Below are 19,688 nucleotides of genomic sequence, written 5' to 3'. Positions count from 1 at the left end.
ATATCTCTTGTGAGCTGCTGAGTAGGTTCCAATAGAGAAGGCAATCTAATTGCAACTGTCTGACAGTTGCTGTGAATACAGCATGCTATTGGACTTCTGTAATTATTCTCAGTTTCTCACTAGACACTGTATCACTGCTCACAATGTGTACTGGGCAGAGCATACAACTTCACTTTGTCTTGAAACCAGTTAAACATCTGCGGATTCTGTACTTCTTTGAGACTTAATTTTCAGAAACAAAACTTCCCAAGATATCCAATTCCTGCTTTAGTAGTCACAAGGCTTCTAGCAGTTCCAGTTACCTGTATGCCTTTAACACTGCTCGGCATACGGTGAAGAGACACAGGCAATCTAATCATGGTTTTTGATCCACAGCAAATCAGCCCTTAATCTATCACAATTTGATGTGGACTCTGCCTTTTCAACATGAAGGCAGCACCTAGTCTTTTAGATTTTGAGCTGATTTTTTTCAGCAGACTACTCAAGCACCATTTAAAACTCTCTCTGTTCTTCAAATCAAAGGATGTGATTCTCATTCTTAAAAGATCCATATTTAAAAATGAAGAGTAATGCTTCTTTACAGTGAGATCTATTTTTCAACTGAAACCCCGTAGTGTAATACATATACAGTGCCTTGCAAAAGTATTCTGTCAGACCCTTTAAAAGTTTTCAAATGTTGCTGTATTACAACTGACACACATCTTTTTTCAAGCAGCATTTTTATTGTAAACTCACATACTCAAATAGAAAATTTCTAAAGACAAAATCAGTTGTCAGGAGATATCTTAAAGAAAGTCAAAAACTGAAATATGCTGACTTGCATTAGTATTCAGACTCCTGTGATCTGGCAGCTCTAAGTTTACACAGGCGAAAGAAACTGCCCTAACAAGAATATAATTGCTTTACCATTGGCCACTGTCCGTACACCATTGAAGTGACTGGTACATTTACTGGATAAAAACTTCGATCTGTTTAGGGATCATTGGTCAGGTGGTGAATCTGAAGGAAAGGTATAAAAATGAAGGCTAAAAAGCATTTGATAGAAGTTGGAGATCAAGTGTTAAAAATACATAGATAGGAAAAAATATTGGTACTGTACAATAACGGTACAAAAAATATTGGTACAAAAACTATTTAAAAAGTGTTATCAAGAATTGAAAGCTGCATCACGCCACCCAGACATTATTTAGAAAAGGCCATTTCTGAAAACAAATTTAAAGTCTTTTGTCCTAGTGCTCAACACCATATTATCATCCCACAGAAGATGAAGGAACTTCCATTGATCCACAGCCATCCTTGTTTAACCACCACCTCAAGCAAAGTGGGTGGACAGTGGGACTCCAGTTTCAGGACAACATTTACTCACCTCTTCCTGTAAACTCCGGCACAATGACAAAACATTTCCTGGAGGCAAATCACAGTAATTGGATAATAAAAATGAACATGCTAATCTGTGCCTGGAAAGTTCAAGATTTTAGTCATCAAATAACTTATTCAGTTCTTCTGCCTGCACTTGTTAGTACTCTACAACTGTATTTCAATCATCTGTGATAGAACAGCACACTTGAGTTTCCATAAAAGGATAAACAAATAGTCAGCTGTATTCTAAATATATCCATCAGTCCATTTGAATGCTTCATTCAAACCACATTCACACACACTCATACCAGGGCTAAGTTTTCCCAAAAGCCAATTAACCTACCAGTATGTCTTTGGACTGCAGGAGGAAACCAGAGGTATTCTAAACGTACAGAGGAAATTCATATTACATGCATTGATTTTAACAGCATAACATAACAGCATAACAGTTTGCAAGATGACTCAATGGAGTTAAAATGAGCAGGAATGTTAACCTATGAAAGAATGTTAGTATGAAGAAATTCTTTTGAAGCTTTTGAACAGTGTTCTCTTCCTTGCTGTCAACATGAAAGACTCTTATTAACTTGAGCTTACACAATAGGAAAAAATGACAATATGTGAATTAGCAGTACCTATACTCCATCCTCACTCCTCTGGGTATAAACGGGCATGACGTCTGGGTTCCCGTACCCCAGCGTCACAGCTCTGGATATAAACGGGCATGACATCTGGGTGCCCGTACCCCAGCGGCACAGCTCTGTGTATAAACAGGCATGACATATGTGTGCTGGTACCCCAGCGTCACAGCTCTGGGTATAAACAGGCATGACGTCTGGGTGCCCGTACCCCAGCCCAAAACCACGTGAGTCTTAAGTGTGGTGAGTGATACAGTAGCAGCACTAGCCCTCCATTGATAGAAAACTCTGCTGTAGGTACTCCCAGGTATGTAATATAAATAAAGGTATACAGCTCATCCTTCTCAGCTTGGTATGGCAATGGGCAATTGCAATTTAGCAACAATTCTAAAATTAAAATTAAAATGAAAAACGTAATCAAACAAAGTACATGTGCATGACATCTATACAGTGCACTCCATATTTATTAATACCCCAGATAAAAGAAAGATTAACAGATCGGATAATATTTAATTCTAATAATGTTATACAGTAATCTTATAGCATTGCACAGAGCAAAGTCATAGTTGTCAAATTAATTCAATTACAGAAAACAACAGCATCACATTTATTCACCCTTAAATGTTCCTTTAAATTCAACAAAACTATAATTGCAATACTATTATTTAATCATCTGAGTATAACAATATTAGATTTTATTAAGGGAGAGTTTATCCAATCCTTAACTCATTCTGCTTTATGATATATTTTGATCCCATTTCATGGGTAGCAAAAATCTAGAGGGTACTGTGCATCGCACTCTCGCCACAACTGGATTATATAACATGACCTCAATCTGTGCTGTAAACCAGGAGTATAAGAACATGGCATGCATACTCACTGTATGGTACAGTATGTGTATAAAAGATAAAAATAACAGTGAAATATCTACAAAGGCTGCTACTGTGAGAGAGTGTGTCTGTACACATTTTTCCCTTTCTTCTCTATCTCCCTTTCACTATCTTAATTCCTTTTTTTTAAACCGTTCAAAGTTTTACTTGCAAATTTGCCAGAGTGTACATCTTAACCAACATCAAAGTTTTTTTTCCATCAGTTTTCACAGTCATCTAATCTAGACATAAAAGACCTAGTAGGAGTTTTGGAGGCAAAATATGTTGTCATCAAACACATGATTACGTTTTGATGTTGCTTTTTGATTGCAAGTACATAAATGCATGTCCAAAGCAAGAGAGGAAGATACCAAGCAGCAGCTGGAGAAGCTGTCATGGAGCGGGGCTGGCTCATGTGCACGTTTTAAGGTGGAGCTTACAGTGAGCACTGCTTTTCAAAATGCAAGGTGTAGGCTGAGCAAATGAAAGTGAAAGCTAATACAGGGAAACAGGCCACAGAGGAGAGAGACTCTGACGATACAAACGCACAGTGAAGAGTAAGGCCTGCTCTAGCAGACACATGATACTGCTCTTGGAGATTATACAGTAATGCTCTCTTTGGCCTGATCAACTGTTCCGTTTTTTAAATATTGTATTATATTGTATAATATTGTATTGTATCCACTGCTCTATATGATTCCACAGAGATACTGTATGAAATTTGTATGAAGGACCTGAGCAAACAAAGTGAAACAAAAAATTCTTCCAATAGAGTCCAACAAAAAAAGAAATGGTCACCAGATGGAAATAACTACTGCAACATCCCAGAATCCACCAATCCAAGGCGCCTGGTTTGTTATTCGTGAGTCGTGTCATCTTGCAGGTGATTGGTGCAACTCGCTCACTCAAACCTCGTTAACACAGGGCTGAGGAGCGCACAACACATGACCATCAGGACATCCTCACACCCAGTGGCATTTCACAACACTCACGGACTTGTTTGCAAGTTTGTCAGGTTTGTTTGCAGCACACTTGACACCAATTCAGACATATGAGCAACAATCTGTGTTTACCACACACCAAAATAATCCAAAGGAATTGATTTTTTGTTCAGATTAGCCATGTGAAGACCTGAGGATTCATTGCGGACTGTGAAAATTGTATTTGAGGAAAGTTTTCTCCCTCATTCTTATGGTCAGTCTTATGGTCAGACTCAAAAATTATACTTGTGATAGAAAATCAATCCATTTTTTTAAATTCTGTGCCTAGATAAAGTGACATAAATGAGTGAAATCATTTCTGTCATGTGCAATTACTGCTCCAAAATAATAATAATAAGAAGAATTACTTATTTTCACTATTGACTCAGTTTTTCACAATATTAATTAATCAATATTATACTGTTGTTATATACTGTATACCCTTTGCATCTTTGCACCAGTTTCTTTGGATAAAAAGCATCCTCCAAATGAATAAAAGAAATAATTTATTAGTTGAAAAAAAAATGCCATTTTTTCCCCCAAACTTAATTCTTCATACATTTACAGTAGTATTATTTTAATATTAGTATTGTCATTCTTTACTTTCTTACAAAAGTTCCAACACGTTGATTTCTACAAAGTAAACAGCACAGATGTGAGAAAGTTGGGAGGATTTTTAAAAGCAGACATGCCCTCATTACTTAAGATCATTGCACGAGCATAACTATTAATGCCTGGGGGATAGGTCACCTGTTTTAAGTTAAAATGAAACTTGAACAGAACTGACAATTTATTTCTGTAGCTAAGATAACATAAATCTAAAGCTTTTGATTTAGATCCTGTGTCCATGTGCATTATTTTGAAAGGACCAATCTCATTGTCATTGCATTTTGTTCACCTTTCCATGAGAGTTAACTCTTGTTTGATCTCTTTTCAAGATAACTTGTATTTTTATTTCCAGAAGAGACCTTCTTGTTTCTCTCTGTGCCTAGCTGGCTTTGACAGCTTTGGGAACAGAATATATTGCTTTAATTCATATTTAGTTTATTACCCACACATTTTCAGCAGTTGGGGAGGTGGTTTCCAGAAAGCTACTTCTCAAAACGAACGTTTGATGACAACATCAGTGATATAAACATCACATTGACCAGTGAGCTAACTGGTCCACAACCCACACTGCTCAATAACAGCAATTATAAGAATGATAGAACAATGGCTCAGAGCATAAATACATATGTAGAACACCAAAAAATGATTGTGGGTACTGGGTAACCACATATTCTTAAAAGTTTGTGAGAGGCTGGAAAACAAACCCTCCAATGACTTTTTCTGATTCAGCTGCAGTAGCATGAAAATGCATATCCCTGGATAGCCCGTGTAGCACACCTGAACTAAGAAATGAAGAAGAAAACAAGAGCTAGAACCACCTGAATGAGTCTAAACACCAAATGAAATATTTTGGCACAAAATATTTTACTATATCTAATCATAGACTATGAGCAACAGTCAATTGTTGCTGTAAAACTGCTCTGAGTCAGTGTCACTTTCATTCTTCCTCTTCCTACTGCGACAGAGAAGAATTCTAATATTACCAGACAGTCAGCTTTCTTTTGCGGGAAAACATATCCCACAAGCAGCAAGCACACACTGAATTAAGTACAATTGCTGTCTTTTAAGGATGTGGTTTTTATCATGCTGGCATTATCAGGATGAACCACTGTCCCTCTGGTCTAATGTGTCTGACAGCAGCTTCCTGATCGGAGTTCTGAATGGTGGGAACACTGAGGCCTGGAGTCAGTGAGCCTCCACAAACTGGAAAGTCTAGCCTGGCTGTTACAGGGTGAAAACCACAAGAATGGACATCTGCAAATCTTTTTAAATATTTTTTATATGTAAGTGTTTCGTACCATTCCAGATTTACTGGAACCAGCTCCTTAATGATTTAACCGCTAAATGGCAGGATCACTACTATAGCCAGATAACTATAGCCAAGATACTGTATATTGTTTGTAACAAAAGAATATTTCACACAACTTCAGCCATCATGATACAAAGAAACTGAGTGCCATGGAATCAGTCCAATAAAGAGAGCATGCATTTGTTTTTCGGGTTGTCAGCCCCCACAAAACCTACAGCAGTTCCTAGCACTTTGATCCCAGACAGACAGAAGGTGCTATTAATTTACGTTGCAACAACGCCTTCAAGGACACAAGTTTCAGTTGAGAATAGTGTAGGTGCTCTACTACACAGAGATTCTATAAAAAGAAGGAAGACCTTGAGTTTATTTCTGCAATAATGCAATAAATGCAGGCATAAATACAGAGAGTGGAGGAGGGGACAGTAGTGTACACATTCATGCGTTAATACCATCCATGTCTATTCAGAATGAGAAACATGACTTTCAGTGGTAAAAAACATTGGTGGCACAACTGTTTATTTTAAGCAAAAGTGCTAATCATTTTATTAGTTTTGTCACTAACTCAAAGTAATAAAACATTAAATGAAGCCTGCTGTACACTACGCATGTGTTTCATGAGGACTACAGATTTCTCTCTCTGTAACATTCGTTTGTCCGTAAGCGAGTTAGGATTTCTAATTTCTGTCACCACCTGGGATCGCTCAATGTTCCTTTGTAAGTCTGGGAACTGACAGACTTGTCCACATGTCATCAGAGTCCAGACTGCATTTCTAGAAGAGATAAAGAGAGACAGGGTGTGCACTGAAAACAGAAGTGTGTGTGTGTGTGGGGGGGGAGTTCAGGAGGGATTGCCCTGAAGGTGTGGGAGGAGTCCCAGAAGAGAGCAAACACGGGTGTTGACACTTTTCCAGAAAGGGCTCTTTGCTCCAGGAGAAACTGCTGAAGAGATTATTGAAAGCTCTGCTCTACGGCTCATGCCAAGGAAAAGGAATCACTAAAATAACACACAAACTTGAACATGGAGAAATCGCCAACTAAACTCCCTCTTCTTCTCAGATATATCTTTCTTTCCCCACAGAGGAAAAAAGCAGTCCCAACATAACAGCAGCAGCAAAAAAGCAACAGGTTCAGATGTTTATTGGGATCTGATTATACACTGTATATATACAGTACAAGGTTCTCGGATGTTCTGTTATTAAACTTTCTGTGAAAGGACAGCATTACATGACATTCTTACATTTACTAGCCTGCAGATGTGGTCATATGAAATCAGGATTTTAACAAGAAGAGGTGCACCATAATTAAAATCCTGGGCTTAACTGTGCTTGGAAGACCAAGTTGCAAACTGAAGTAGGAGAGTGTATATACAGTAAGGTAAGGTACACAGGCAAACACTTGCATATTTATAACTCAACTAGCTTTACTTGCAATGTACACTAAATGCTGCTTGTTAAAAGCAAACTCTACTTATGACAATGTCACTTCCAAAGCCTTTTCTTTCCAGCCAGTGGTAGATAGACAAGATGCCAATGGCAGATGCGGGGATGCTAGTGAGAACCTAAAACATTTTTGCCAGAAATACAGACATGACTGCACTGTTCTACATGTGGCGGCGCACAGAAAAGGTTAACATGATGTGCACTAGCAACAGCTAAATACGGAATCAGTGCTGGAAGTGAGCAAAAAGCAGAAGTCTTGCACTCTCTTGTGAGATGAATTGAGGTCTCAGGCAGTGTCATCTTTAGGGAAGATACATCGTGACTTGTAACTGATGATGAAACAGCAGTTTCCTGTTGCTCAAGTCAAGTCAAGGGGGTGCATCTTTGGTCGGATTATCTGCTAGAGGCACGTGGTTTGAGCTGTCCATTCCTAGCAATGCCCAGTTTCTCCTGACAATTGGTGTTGTGCGTCAGGGGATATTGTGGGTGTTTGGGACCTGTCTGTCCCATTTCCTGTAATGACAGAGAGAAAGAGAGGGGAAAGCGAGTGAAAGATAAAAAAAGAAGAGACAGCAGAAAAAAAAGCTTGCCAGCAGGTTTGATTCAACACAAGCGCTTCCCCCGCCTCCCTAGTGCCCAGACACGAGGATGATCAAAAACACTAACCATCACAGCAACACTGTGGTTGACAAGTTTCAACCTGAACACGGAAACACAAAGCACAAAAGAAGACACAGCTTGACTTTTGAGAAAAAGTTGGACAACAAGACAGGATCTCAAGTGCTAATTTAGTCCAACCCACCATCTTCCTTTAAATCCATGACATGTTCCAAATTTAAGAGGTATTTGGTGCAACACTACTGGTTTGGCTTGTATAAGGTCATTGCTTGGTTACAGAATAACAGTTACACTACCACCTACCACTATGCAGTTCCAAAAATAAGCAAAAGACATTCTGATTCTTGGAGTACATAGTACAACTATCCGGTAGAATCACTTCCCTGCAGTCTCCGTTAAAGCAGAATCTCTGCAGTGAGAAAATGGAAAACAGAAGTAATATGGAAATCATATTTAATCAATCACACTTATGCATGTGACTGTTTAATATTAATGCTTGCAGCACTATCTATTTAATACTTTCAAATAATTAAACCGTCAACCTCTGTGGCTAGAATAAATCTGACTATTTCTATATCCAATTTGCTGCATATGAGCAAGGATGTTAACAATAAGGAAATTTATTTCTTTATAATTTGCAATGACTATATAATTTGTGAATGTCCAGCAGCTGCCTGCTAGGAAAACAATACATGGACAGACCACTAGCTAATTTCCCAGAGCTGCATTGATTGCTTCATGAATGAATCACTCAATCTTGCAGACCAGTTTTTAAATTTCCATTTCCACAGTTGCCTGATGAGAAATCTCAGAAACACCTGGAGTGAGTTACTATTATTACTAGTGAGTAATAATTCCCATATTTCTTTAAAAAAAAAGAGTAAGTGCAAGTATGCAGAAAAGTACAAGTTAAATATCTGGATGAGACTGCTTGTTTCGAGCAAGACTGACAAAATGAACTCCCCTTGTCTCTTGATGTTTATTGCGTTTTTCGGCGAGGTGGCCATCTGTTGGGCAACAGAGCCTCAATATTTGTATACAATATACAATATACAATATCTTTGTGTCTTTTCTGGTTAAAAATCAGTGGAATTGTCTGAAGCTCATAATATACTCTGTACATACAACTCCATGGAAAAAAGGAGTGTTCCACTATGTGAGGGTCACAAAGGGCACCTGCTGGTCTCCCACTCTGCAATGGCTCTAAGGCACAGCAGGCATGCAGCTTGGAGTGTCAAGAAGGACCAATAAAATCTTCATTTCTAAATGACGTCTGCAGGGTTTTTTAATCAGTAAAACAAAATGAAGCACTTGTCCATCATCACAATAGATAGATACTTTATTGATCCGGTGAGGGAAATTGCAGTGCAACAGCAGCTTAACACACACAACACAGCCACAGTGTAACGAATTATATAATAATAGTACAATACATACAATACAAGAGTTACTCACAGTCCGGACACACAAGAACAAACTAGAACAGAACAGTACACAGAAAAATCGTATCACACATATGAATATAAATATAGATGTAAATATAGATATAAATATAAATGTATTGCACAGGTCCCTGGCATATATTGCACAAAAAATGGTTGTAAACAGGAAAAAGAAAAAGAAAGAGAACAGATGAAGCAGTAGATGTGTAGATGCGTTTAGTCCAGAAACAGGTCACTGTCGATTTTGCCTCTGCCAAGACGCAAGGTGGATGCGCTGTACAGTCTTATGGCAGAAGGCAAGAATGACCTGTAGCGCTCCCTGTCGCACCGTGGATGAATCAATAAACAGCACACAGATTGTGGTGTACAAGAAGTTAATCTATCGACCTCTCTTCTATCGCCAACTCTCCTTACAAGGCCGAAATGGCAATGCACACATACACATTTGCCACATAAGTAAAAACAAATTATACTTACAATAACAACAGTCACATGTCTATTAAAATAAAACTAGTTGCGCTGTATGCATGAGATTAATGAGATGTTAAATAAGATGTTTAATGAAAACTACAGGTTTAGCTCTCTAAAACATTCTTTTGTGCACAGATTATTTAGGATTTCTAACTTCTGCACAATGCTCACTTTTAACTGATCCCACATACCCGTCGCTGGTTTGAAGCAGTCAGATGAGAGACAGAGACACAAACATGCGTCTATTGACCCGACAGTCTGTACTAACACTGCAATTGCCCTCCAACAGCACCAGAAAGTCAGTTTATTTTCCTCCTGTTGTTGCAATCGGAAGAGTTGTCAAAAGCCAAACTTTAAAACAAGACAAAATGCCTAACAGCTTACATCAGACGTCCAGTTGAATCGCTGGACATTTAATCACTTTTAATCAAGTAAGGATGTGCTTTTACCTTTAAAGTGAATACTGTGCCCATTTTTCCCACTATTATACAAATTTGTATAAGTTAACCTAGTTGGATTGCATCTTATTGCTGTTTTTTCTGGAATTAAGATTATGATCGTCACTGTAGACACATCATGGCACTGTTTTGGGGGCGACCCGTGCGTCACACAATCAGACCTCTGCAACACTGGCCCACAGCCTTCAAAGACATCTTTATTTAGGCAGCAGAATGCTCTAATGTAGCGTTTCAGTGCCAAATGCCACTAAGTCACAGGAAGCCAAACCATAAAGATAATCGGAAACTATGATTAACAATCAGACAGAATAGTTGTGGCTGGACACTTGCAGTGACGCAACTGCTCAGTTTGAGCAACTATAAAAAGACTGCTACCTCCTTTGGGAAGATGACCAATTTGATAGTGAAGTGATGTCAGGCCCTAAACTGGCCAGTGATGGGGAAACACCTTGTGCATCATCAGTGGGGAGTTGAAATATAAATAGTGGAATTGCTATAAACAGAAGGACACTGCAAACCTGCCAGACTGTGAAAGTCACGGCCTTACAGAAGCCTCTCTTTCCCATTTCAACTCGATCGTCGTGTCTGCATTGGGCTCATGACATAGCCTCTTACTGGCCACACACTCAGGAAGGACAGTCAACAAGGTGAAGGCATGGGGAAAAAGTGTACCTGAGAATCAAGACCATGGAAAGCAAGATGGGAAAGGTTCATTAAGAATCCCTGTCCAGAGCAGGAGAGAGATGCTGCCTTTATTACTGTCACAGCGTTGGCAGTGTGAGTTTGATGCAGTGAGTGGAATGACTATCTAACAAATGTCTGTGGATGGTCTGCTTTCCTTGAATGATGTTTGTCATGGCTGCTTGAAAGTCAGGGCTTGAATTGGTTTTATTTTGTACAACATATCATTGAGCTGCATCCCATTCTCCTACCCTGCCTGTCAACCCCTTTGTCCTGACATCTGTATCCCTCCTCTTGTGCACACATACGAAGAACACTTGTGTAACCTGGAAGATCAAATTGAATTCTAATGTCTCCATTTCCATTTGAATCAAATCATTTCAAAACGAAGCCCCCAGAGGAAGAGCACACAAACACAGGGAACATGCAAACTCCACACACACAGAATGGCAAGGCTGGAACTGAGCTCCAGACCCTGCAGTCTAACTGCACATCATGATTTAATAAGGCTTGCCAAACGCATCTACACACACACTGGGTTCACTGCAAATGACTGAGTAGAGCAAAATAGTAAAGGTATAAGATATAAGAAAATACTAAAAATAAAATGAGAAGATTTTTTTGTGTGGTTATCTGAGGTAAGCCAGGAACCTTTGAGGAATTAAGAATAATAAGGGATATTACAGGTCATCAAAAATGTTTAGATCAACCAATTTCACCCTTTTTTGCTCAGTTGTTTTCATATCAGGTTAAGAAGAAGTTCATAAAAAGTTCACTTCCTGCAGAGGTTTCTTTTTGTTGGGTATTGAGGAGATCTATGAACCTGAAGCTTTATTTCCCTCACCAGTGCTGATCCCTGGGCCTTAGTGCTAGAGCATACTGGGACGTGATCTCTCTAGAACTGAAAAAGTGAGAAGTGAGATTTTGGGGTTGGGCAGACCTAGCAGCACAAGGGATTGTACCTGAGTGTCGGGCCCTGCATACGTGGTCAGTCACCACCACTGCGGTATTATGACAGCAGGCATAGTTTTTAAACCTTTCTGAAATGGAAAGATGTGTTTGGAAATTTTACTTCAGCCTCCGTGCTGTCCCCACACAAACTAAATCATTGATTCCTGGTATGCAGTAAAAATTTATTTTTGTTCATATCTGTATTTAGAATTTGTTTAAATTTAGAACATTCTAAACATTTTTGGGGGTTTAATGTCCTTTAGATTTTTTAGACATGCTGTCATTATTTGCCACTGTTTGAGCCCCAGTATAGCACATGGAAACTGAAACCCGAGATACAGATCGCCATCTAGGGGCAGAATGGCTGCACCACAGCTTCACCCAGCAAAGAAAAACTACTCTCTTTCCTATCATACACTACTTCATCTTCAGAGTTTGCAACAAAGCAGTCAAAAGGACAAATAGGAAATATGATAGTAGGGGCACCTTAACTAGTTCTCTCTTACAGTTCTTCAAATTTTCTTCAGTTTTACTTGAATATACAAAACTTAAACTGAAAATGTTTTTTCATAGAGATATTTTGTGGGGCACCAGACATTTCTTACAGCCCTCAAAGACATTTCTTAAACCCTCAAAGCAAAGAGTATAGCGTCCAGCTGACTCAGTCATGTTATATTCAAGGAGTTTGAATATTTTGGCTGCAACAGGTTGAACACCGTGATCTTGTATTCCTAAAACTTTATGACTTAAGTTTTCCATTGCAATTTTATTTTCTCAAAAATTCATGACTGCCATCCCCTCTGCCTCTTCACTCAGCTAAGAAGCAATTCTGGCCTGAGTGCTTTTGGTTTCTTTCTTCTTCTCCATATTTTAAAAACAAAGACAATGTCTTATTAGATTAAATGAACACCTGATGTAATTTACTGCGTTGTAAGTAGCAATAACTACATCTTAAGCACAACAATATATGCAAGTTTAACTTTGAAGAAGTGACTTGCAATAAAAACCTCAATGCTTATATGAATTTGACAAAAGGCCAAAAATGTTATACATCTATCCGAAGTGCAGAGCCAAAGAGAAGTGACATTTATGTTGTATAATGCAAACCTTTTCTAGAAACTTTTTGTACGATTCTGGGCACCAGATTAAAGGTAAATGATTTTGTCACACTAGCACTAGCTGAAAGAAGGGCAACATGATTAGTTCCTGGCTTAAAGGGGTGTTGTATTTATGTTAAAGAAACTGATTATTTCAATCCCTGAACAAAGGAGATCATGCCGAACTTAAAACTTTTAAAATTTAAAAAATTGATCTTGATAACATCATGTCAGAACCAAGACTCAATCAAGAACACAAGAAAATTAACAGGAAATGCACTGAGAATGCAAAATAAGATGCACTTCTTTGTAGAACGTTCTGTCTAGAACAAACCTGCCAGACATCCTGTTGATGTACATATATTCCCCAAGAATACTGTAGAAATGGCACAATTGAGATCCTTATAGTCCAGAGTTATTAGGGAGATGAACCGAAAGGGCTACTTCTTTGAAAATATTTATATAGTGACTTTCACTCTACAGACATTTTGGTAACGAAGGTCATGACTTCTTATGCATGTTGTCGTTTCCACATGGCCCTAAAAAGCATTTTGAATGTTTAATTTATAATGTTGTATAGCAGTTATGAAGGTATTATGAAGTCATTATGCAACAACATACACATAAAAACATTTTTTTTATTCATGATTTCATTTTTATCTTCAATGTAACTGTTTGGTGATTGTATTTAACCTCAGGGTTGTAGAGACTGGGTGTTAAAAACTAAATTTAATGTTAAATTCCCCAGGATGATTTTATTCATCTTGGTACTTGTGAATTCCATCCTGACGGAGCCCCTCACTTCTTTTGCTCTAAGGTACATTTTATTTTTAAATAGATAAACTGAAACTCAGTGTACAAAACTTTTTCAAAGAAGGAAAGTGAATCAGTGTCACCAAAACCTTCACTGCTCCACAGTCATGGCATTATCATGGCAAAACCAGAACTGGAATTTTAATTAGTTTCCAAATGGGGGGGGGGGGGGGTGGTCTGAGGAGAATCTGTTCTAGTGCCTTTGCTTCAGATCTGCCTATGCTGTCACACATCATGTGAAACACTACAAAAGACTCAGCAGGACTCTTCACCATAACAAAATATTCCCCATGATGCATTTCTTTAAAAATAAATCCAAAAAACAGTGTCATTAACAATTATTAAGTGATTTTCTATTACATGTTCCACAAAAGTGTTTTTTTTTACTGTGTTCTTAAACAATGTGACTGTTTTTAAATATCTTACTTTTTTGGACTTTTACAGTTTTAATGGTAACAACAGTGTACACAGGTCAATCAAGGCAGGCTTTCCCACAAATAAAGATTAAAAACACTTTTGTTGCTAATAACTTCAAAGAGTCATATTTTCCAATGCTAAATAGGTTCATGCTGAAACGGATTGTCTGTACATTGCCGTGACAGTGCAGCTTGATTCAAGAACTTTCAAATATGAACAATATACTGCTTTGGCAGATGGGCATTAGGATATATTTTTAATGAACAAGTTAGACCCTTAACATGTTCCAGTTTCCTCCTAGATTTCAAGCACATGCCGGCTAGGTTAGTGGGATTTTCTCTGTGTATGCATGCATGTACAGTTGTGAGAAACTGGAATTACCTGGATTTCTGCATGAATGGCTCCTAAAATGTAATCTGATCTTCATCAAGTCATAATTATAGATAAAGACAGTCTTATTTAACAAACAACAGACACAACATTTTACACTGTCATATCTTTATCGAACAAATGGTTTAAACAATCAAGGTCATTGATGGAAAAAGTATGTGACCCTCTAGGGTAATGACATCTTGAAAAGAGGGTAATTGGCGTCAGGTATTCCAATTAATGAGTCACGTGTTCCAATCAATTCAGGTCTGGGTTTGACCCGCCCTGCTGTATAAAAAAAATCAGACAATTATGGTTACCCGCTCTTCAAAACGGAAGTCTGTTGAAGTGCAATATTGCCTGATCAAAAGAGATTTCAGAGGACCTCAGAAAAACAGCTGTTGAAGCTCATAAGACTGGAAAGGGTTACAAAAGGATTTCTAAAGACTTGGGCCTCCATCAGTCCACAGTCAGGCAGATAGTTTGCAAATGGAAGAAATTCAGCACCGTTGTCACTATCCCTAGTAGTGGGCATCCTACAAAGTTCAGTGCAAGGGCACACCGTACAATCCTCAAACAGGTGACAAAGAACCCTAGGGTGAAAGCTAAGAATCTGCAGGCATCTCTTGCACTTGATAACATCTGTGGTCATGAGTCTACCATAAGAAAAACACTGAACAAGAGTGTTGCTCATGGAAGGTTACCACAGAGGAAACCACTGCACTCCAAAAAAAAAACATTGCTGTCCATCTCAAGTTTGCAAAAGACCACCTGGATGTTCCACAGCACTACTGGAACAATGTTCTGTGGACAGATGAGACAAAAGTTGAACTTTTTGGCAAATGTATACAGCGTTGTTTGGAGAAAACAAAACACTGCATACCAACACCAAAACCTCATCCCAGCTGTGAAGCATGGTGGAGGGAGTATAATGGTGTGGGGCTGCTTTACAATTCTGGGACAGGTTCCAGGTTGCTGCAACTCTTCTCTTGAATAAGTCAGCTTCTGATTTAGGATTTCTAAATGGAAAAATGAGTGAAAATTCAAAATGTACGAAAAAGCAACTCATTTAACGTAAAATTACCACTATACTGAAAAAATATGATTAGTTTTACATAAATAAAACTTACTCCTTACTGCTGCACTACTCATATGTTTATAGTCCAAAGGAGAAATGTGGGGGAAGTGGGAATGTCACTGGATTTGGTCAGTGGGGCTAAAACGGGGAAAGCAATAACAGAAACAAAAGGATTTTAGACCTCTTCTCTATGTGGGCCAGACTGACTCATATCTCTGTTCTGTTTTTCTGGTTATTTTATTTCTCATTTAAGTCTAATTGTAAGTTACTGGATTCTATTATTAAACTGTAGATTTGAATCAGAATACTTATTGCACTTCCACATTAATCATTTCCCAGGATGAAACAGAAAAGAATTATGCAACCTGTTTTACTGCTGCAAACCCACAAACATGGCCCTGGAGACAGCGGATATGCTCCTATCACCTGCAGTGCTGTGCTCCTGGGATTTTCACAGCCAGGTACTGGCCAACCCCAAGCAGCTACAGTAATTACCACTTATCCCATCCAGTCCTGAAATGTTCAGCCAAATATGGGCCACACTTCGGAACCGCTTAATGGCCTTGAACCAGCAGTACCCCAAGTTGCAGGGCTCATCCTGTGCTCTGAAGCAGAACCGCATAGATTGCTATTATTTCCTTAATCAGTGAAGCATTCCAGCAAATACTGCGAAACTTTCAGACATTAAACATAGGCAAGACAGAATTTATACCCCGTTCCATTCAAAGAGTTCAACACATAAATCATTTCCCAGCATGATTCTTTTGCGTTCTGTACTTAGTGTTTTGGAGTAAAGGATAATGACTGTACTACAAAACACAAAGGACAGAATGCAAAAGAATTACAGAAATCATGAAGTCTGCTAAAAATAACTTTCTGCTCCCTGTACAAAAATAACATTAATTTAAGGCAGACAAAACTTAATCATTGTGTTACCTTGCTGGCCTAGATAGCATTGCTGCCTCACCCCACTGATGCCCTGGTTTTAATCCTGGACCTGGGGTGTTATCTATGTGGAGTTTGTGTGTTCAATTCATGTTCACAAAGGCTTGCTCAGGGTGATCCAGTTTCCTCCCACAGTCTAAAAACATGCTGGTAGGTTAACTGGGAAAGCTGGCCCCGGTGCAGGTGTGTCTGTGTGTATGTGCCCCATGATGGATTGGTGTCCCATCCAGGTTGTACCCTGCCCAGCACCCATTCTTTGCCAGGATAGGCTCCAGCTGACTTGGACCCTGAACTCGAAAAAGCAATTAGAAAACGGATGGATGAAAAACTTATGGAGCATGACTTAGAGAAGTTTAGAAGTGTAAAGCAGTAGCTAATACAGGATAATTTATTCCAGTACAGCTGTATCTCTAGGAAAGATCTCTACTGTTAAATCAAAAGCTGAATCATGCTAAATGTACAGGGTAGGTCACAATGTACATTCTCACAGTTCAGTTAATAGTTTTTATGGTGATTAAAATATCAGCATAGATCCAGAACAATTGTGTATTTTTTTATGAATAGAACAGCACAAGCATCTTCACTAGCTCAACCACTTAAAGACCACTTACACGGATTTGTTATTGCCCCATTTGAAGATAATTTAACAAATGATACTTTATTAAGGTATCGAATGTGGTCAGCATCATATAACTATAGCTTTATTCTTGTTTTATTTAGGAATGCTTCCTGTCCAAAAATGTTGGAAAAGATTCCATCCTTTATTTTGATTTTCAAAGACATACAGTAGTAGATCCATATCCAATGCACATATCTGTATCTTTTTATTCTTTGGTAATGGTAAAAAATCCAGTTTAGTAAACTTTTTTCTTCATGATCATTTACTGTGTGATATTATGTTAATAAAATATAAAAAACCTACAAATATTACATGCAGTTTAAGAAGAACAGATTCATCCTATAGCGTAACGCAGTTCAAATAAAACGTAAGAATTGTTTAGTGGGTGAAAGATTTAACAATTTTAATTTTAACCTGCCTTAATGAGTAAACAGCCTAATGATGGAGTGGAGGCGGAGATGACAAACTGAGCTCAAGAACCCCGGTATTTTTTAGTATAGTACTGTTAAAGCAATGGTGGATGAATGGTGAATGCATTTTCACTTTGTCCAGGAAATTACCACAGGAATAAGCATTCACGATGTTAAATAACTATCACATCGTATTCTGGAACTTCAGAGTCAACTTATCTGACTGTTTATTATGATTTTAGTTGATTTATTGTCTAACGGTTTATCAGTGAATCATGACTAACTGACATCTGGGCAGAAAGCTGCTGCTAAAGAGCGAACTTCACAGCAGCTGGATACATTTCAGAAAATTATAAATTTGCCATTTGGAAAACAAGCCCTACAATTAACCAACCATTTAGCAAAACTGGACATTACTTGGCTCATCTTTAAGAGGTGAGAAAACAACGACTTTCTGCAAACATTAATATGTAAAAAGTAGGGGTTCAAAGGCGGAATCTGAGAATATATTTGACAGATGTGAGCAACTGAAAGGTTTTGGAAACACAATCTGACCATTACCATGAAGCTTTAACAGCAAAATAATGAAACCACAAAAATGTGTACAATGTGTGGAAAAATGAAAACTTTGGTGCCTCATATGTACCGTATAGAGATTCTGTAACACTGGACTTTGATGGCTCAGTAAATAACTTTATTAGTAGGAGTACAATGCAAAGGAACAAGTTTTCCTTAATATTCTTAAGGTAGCTTTCATTTATATAAAGAAATAATTTGGATTTTTTCTTTTAAGTTGCGAAAGGTCAGATAAATATTTTGTTTATGTGAATACATTTTAAGATAAGTACCCCCAATGATTTTGAAACTCGATGCGAAATGATAAACACTTCCATGTTTAGCTGGATGTGCCTCAGAGCCAGAAAAAGGACAAAATCAGTAATCAGGACAGTATCAGTCAAAAGCTTACATATTGACACATATACAAACTATAATAAGAAAGATAACTGTAACATCCTAAAAGCAAATTTAAAATATTTGATTACGTAGCACTAGATAAGCAAAACATTCAAAATGTGGCAAAGCATTTTTTTCCCATCTGTCTGCTGTAAACTGCCCTAGAATACCATTAAATGTACTTTTTTTACTATATATATATACACATTGTAAAAATACATGTTTTTTTGTTTTATGCAAGATTTAAAGAATTAAAAGGTCATTTCTGATAAAAGCCCTTCTCTTCTTTTAAGAGAATAGCTGTAACCATAACGCAGAGTCATTTGAGTAACTGGTGAAACAAACGATAACCCAGCTCTTTTACAGGACTGAGCATTCTATAGCAGTTTTAGGACCTGCTGATTTAAAGAGCGGACACTTGGAGCTCCTTGTTGACACGTCCAAGATTGAGGGTTTAGAGCTCTTTTAAAATGGGGAAATGCAATATTAAAAAGGGTTTAGAAAGAAAAACTTAAAGGAAAAAAAAATAGGGTTCATGGAAAGGGGGGAGCTGCACTTTTTCATTTTCATTAGTGCCTTGCAGTTCCATCTACTCAGTATATATACTACAGTATATATATTGTATATATACTACAGTATCCACTCCGACGGCAGGCGGAGCAACGCGCTGGTTGGAGTATTCTTGGTCGCATTTAATGGCAACGTCAGCTCAAAGATTTGGTTCAAACCACCAAATGGAGACGGGCGTGCCGACAAGCGGACCCTGCTGATGCAGGATTAACACCAGGATGAGAGAGAGAGAGATATACTACAGTATATATACAATAACTTGGGTTTTAAAAAGATGTTGCACAATTATGATGCTCCGGGGGATAATCTTATTTCTAGGACAGCATTTATATATTTTACAGAAATGTCACTAAAAAACTATTTCCTGCATCTAATCAGTTTCTGTGTGCGTGGCACCACCACTACAGTGTTTCGTTCCTATGCAACTGGTCCAGAATGTGGATAAAGACCAAGGCACACAGGTCCCCTCACAATACAGCTTAAACATTTTCCATACTCCATGAATTGAGATTTGAAACCTGACCATAAAATGTGCATTAAAAATGGACTGGATGAGAATAATAATGAAAGAAAATGTCTTCGTATTCACAGGGCC

The 19,688-nt window shown here is 38.1% G+C and overlaps 1 protein-coding gene across 8 annotated transcripts in view; it reads right to left on the bottom strand.

The window, feature by feature from the left end:
- LOC148652487 (uncharacterized) overlaps positions 1-19,688 on the bottom strand; it is a 93,809-nt gene that overhangs the window by 47,228 nt on the left and 26,893 nt on the right. For 3 of the 8 annotated variants that reach the window (XR_015925353.1, XR_015925355.1, XR_015925347.1), the window contains exon 5: positions 14,630-15,536. The exons of 2 other annotated variants lie outside the window; for them this stretch is intronic. The gene's annotated coding sequence lies outside the window, so the exon portion shown is untranslated. Of the gene's footprint in view, positions 1-801; positions 1,000-6,881; positions 7,714-14,629; positions 15,537-19,688 lie in introns of those variants that run through there. 3 more of the 8 variants (XR_015925349.1, XR_015925350.1, XR_015925356.1) reach the window with 2 other exon arrangements.

This window comes from Lepisosteus platostomus, chromosome 11, assembly GCF_059453375.1.
Source record: "Lepisosteus platostomus isolate fLepPlt1 chromosome 11, fLepPlt1.hap1, whole genome shotgun sequence".
NCBI classification, from domain to species: Eukaryota; Metazoa; Chordata; class Actinopteri; order Semionotiformes; family Lepisosteidae; genus Lepisosteus; species Lepisosteus platostomus.
The sequence above is the reverse complement of the archived record's forward strand: the minus strand, read 5'-3'. Positions and strand labels throughout refer to the sequence as shown.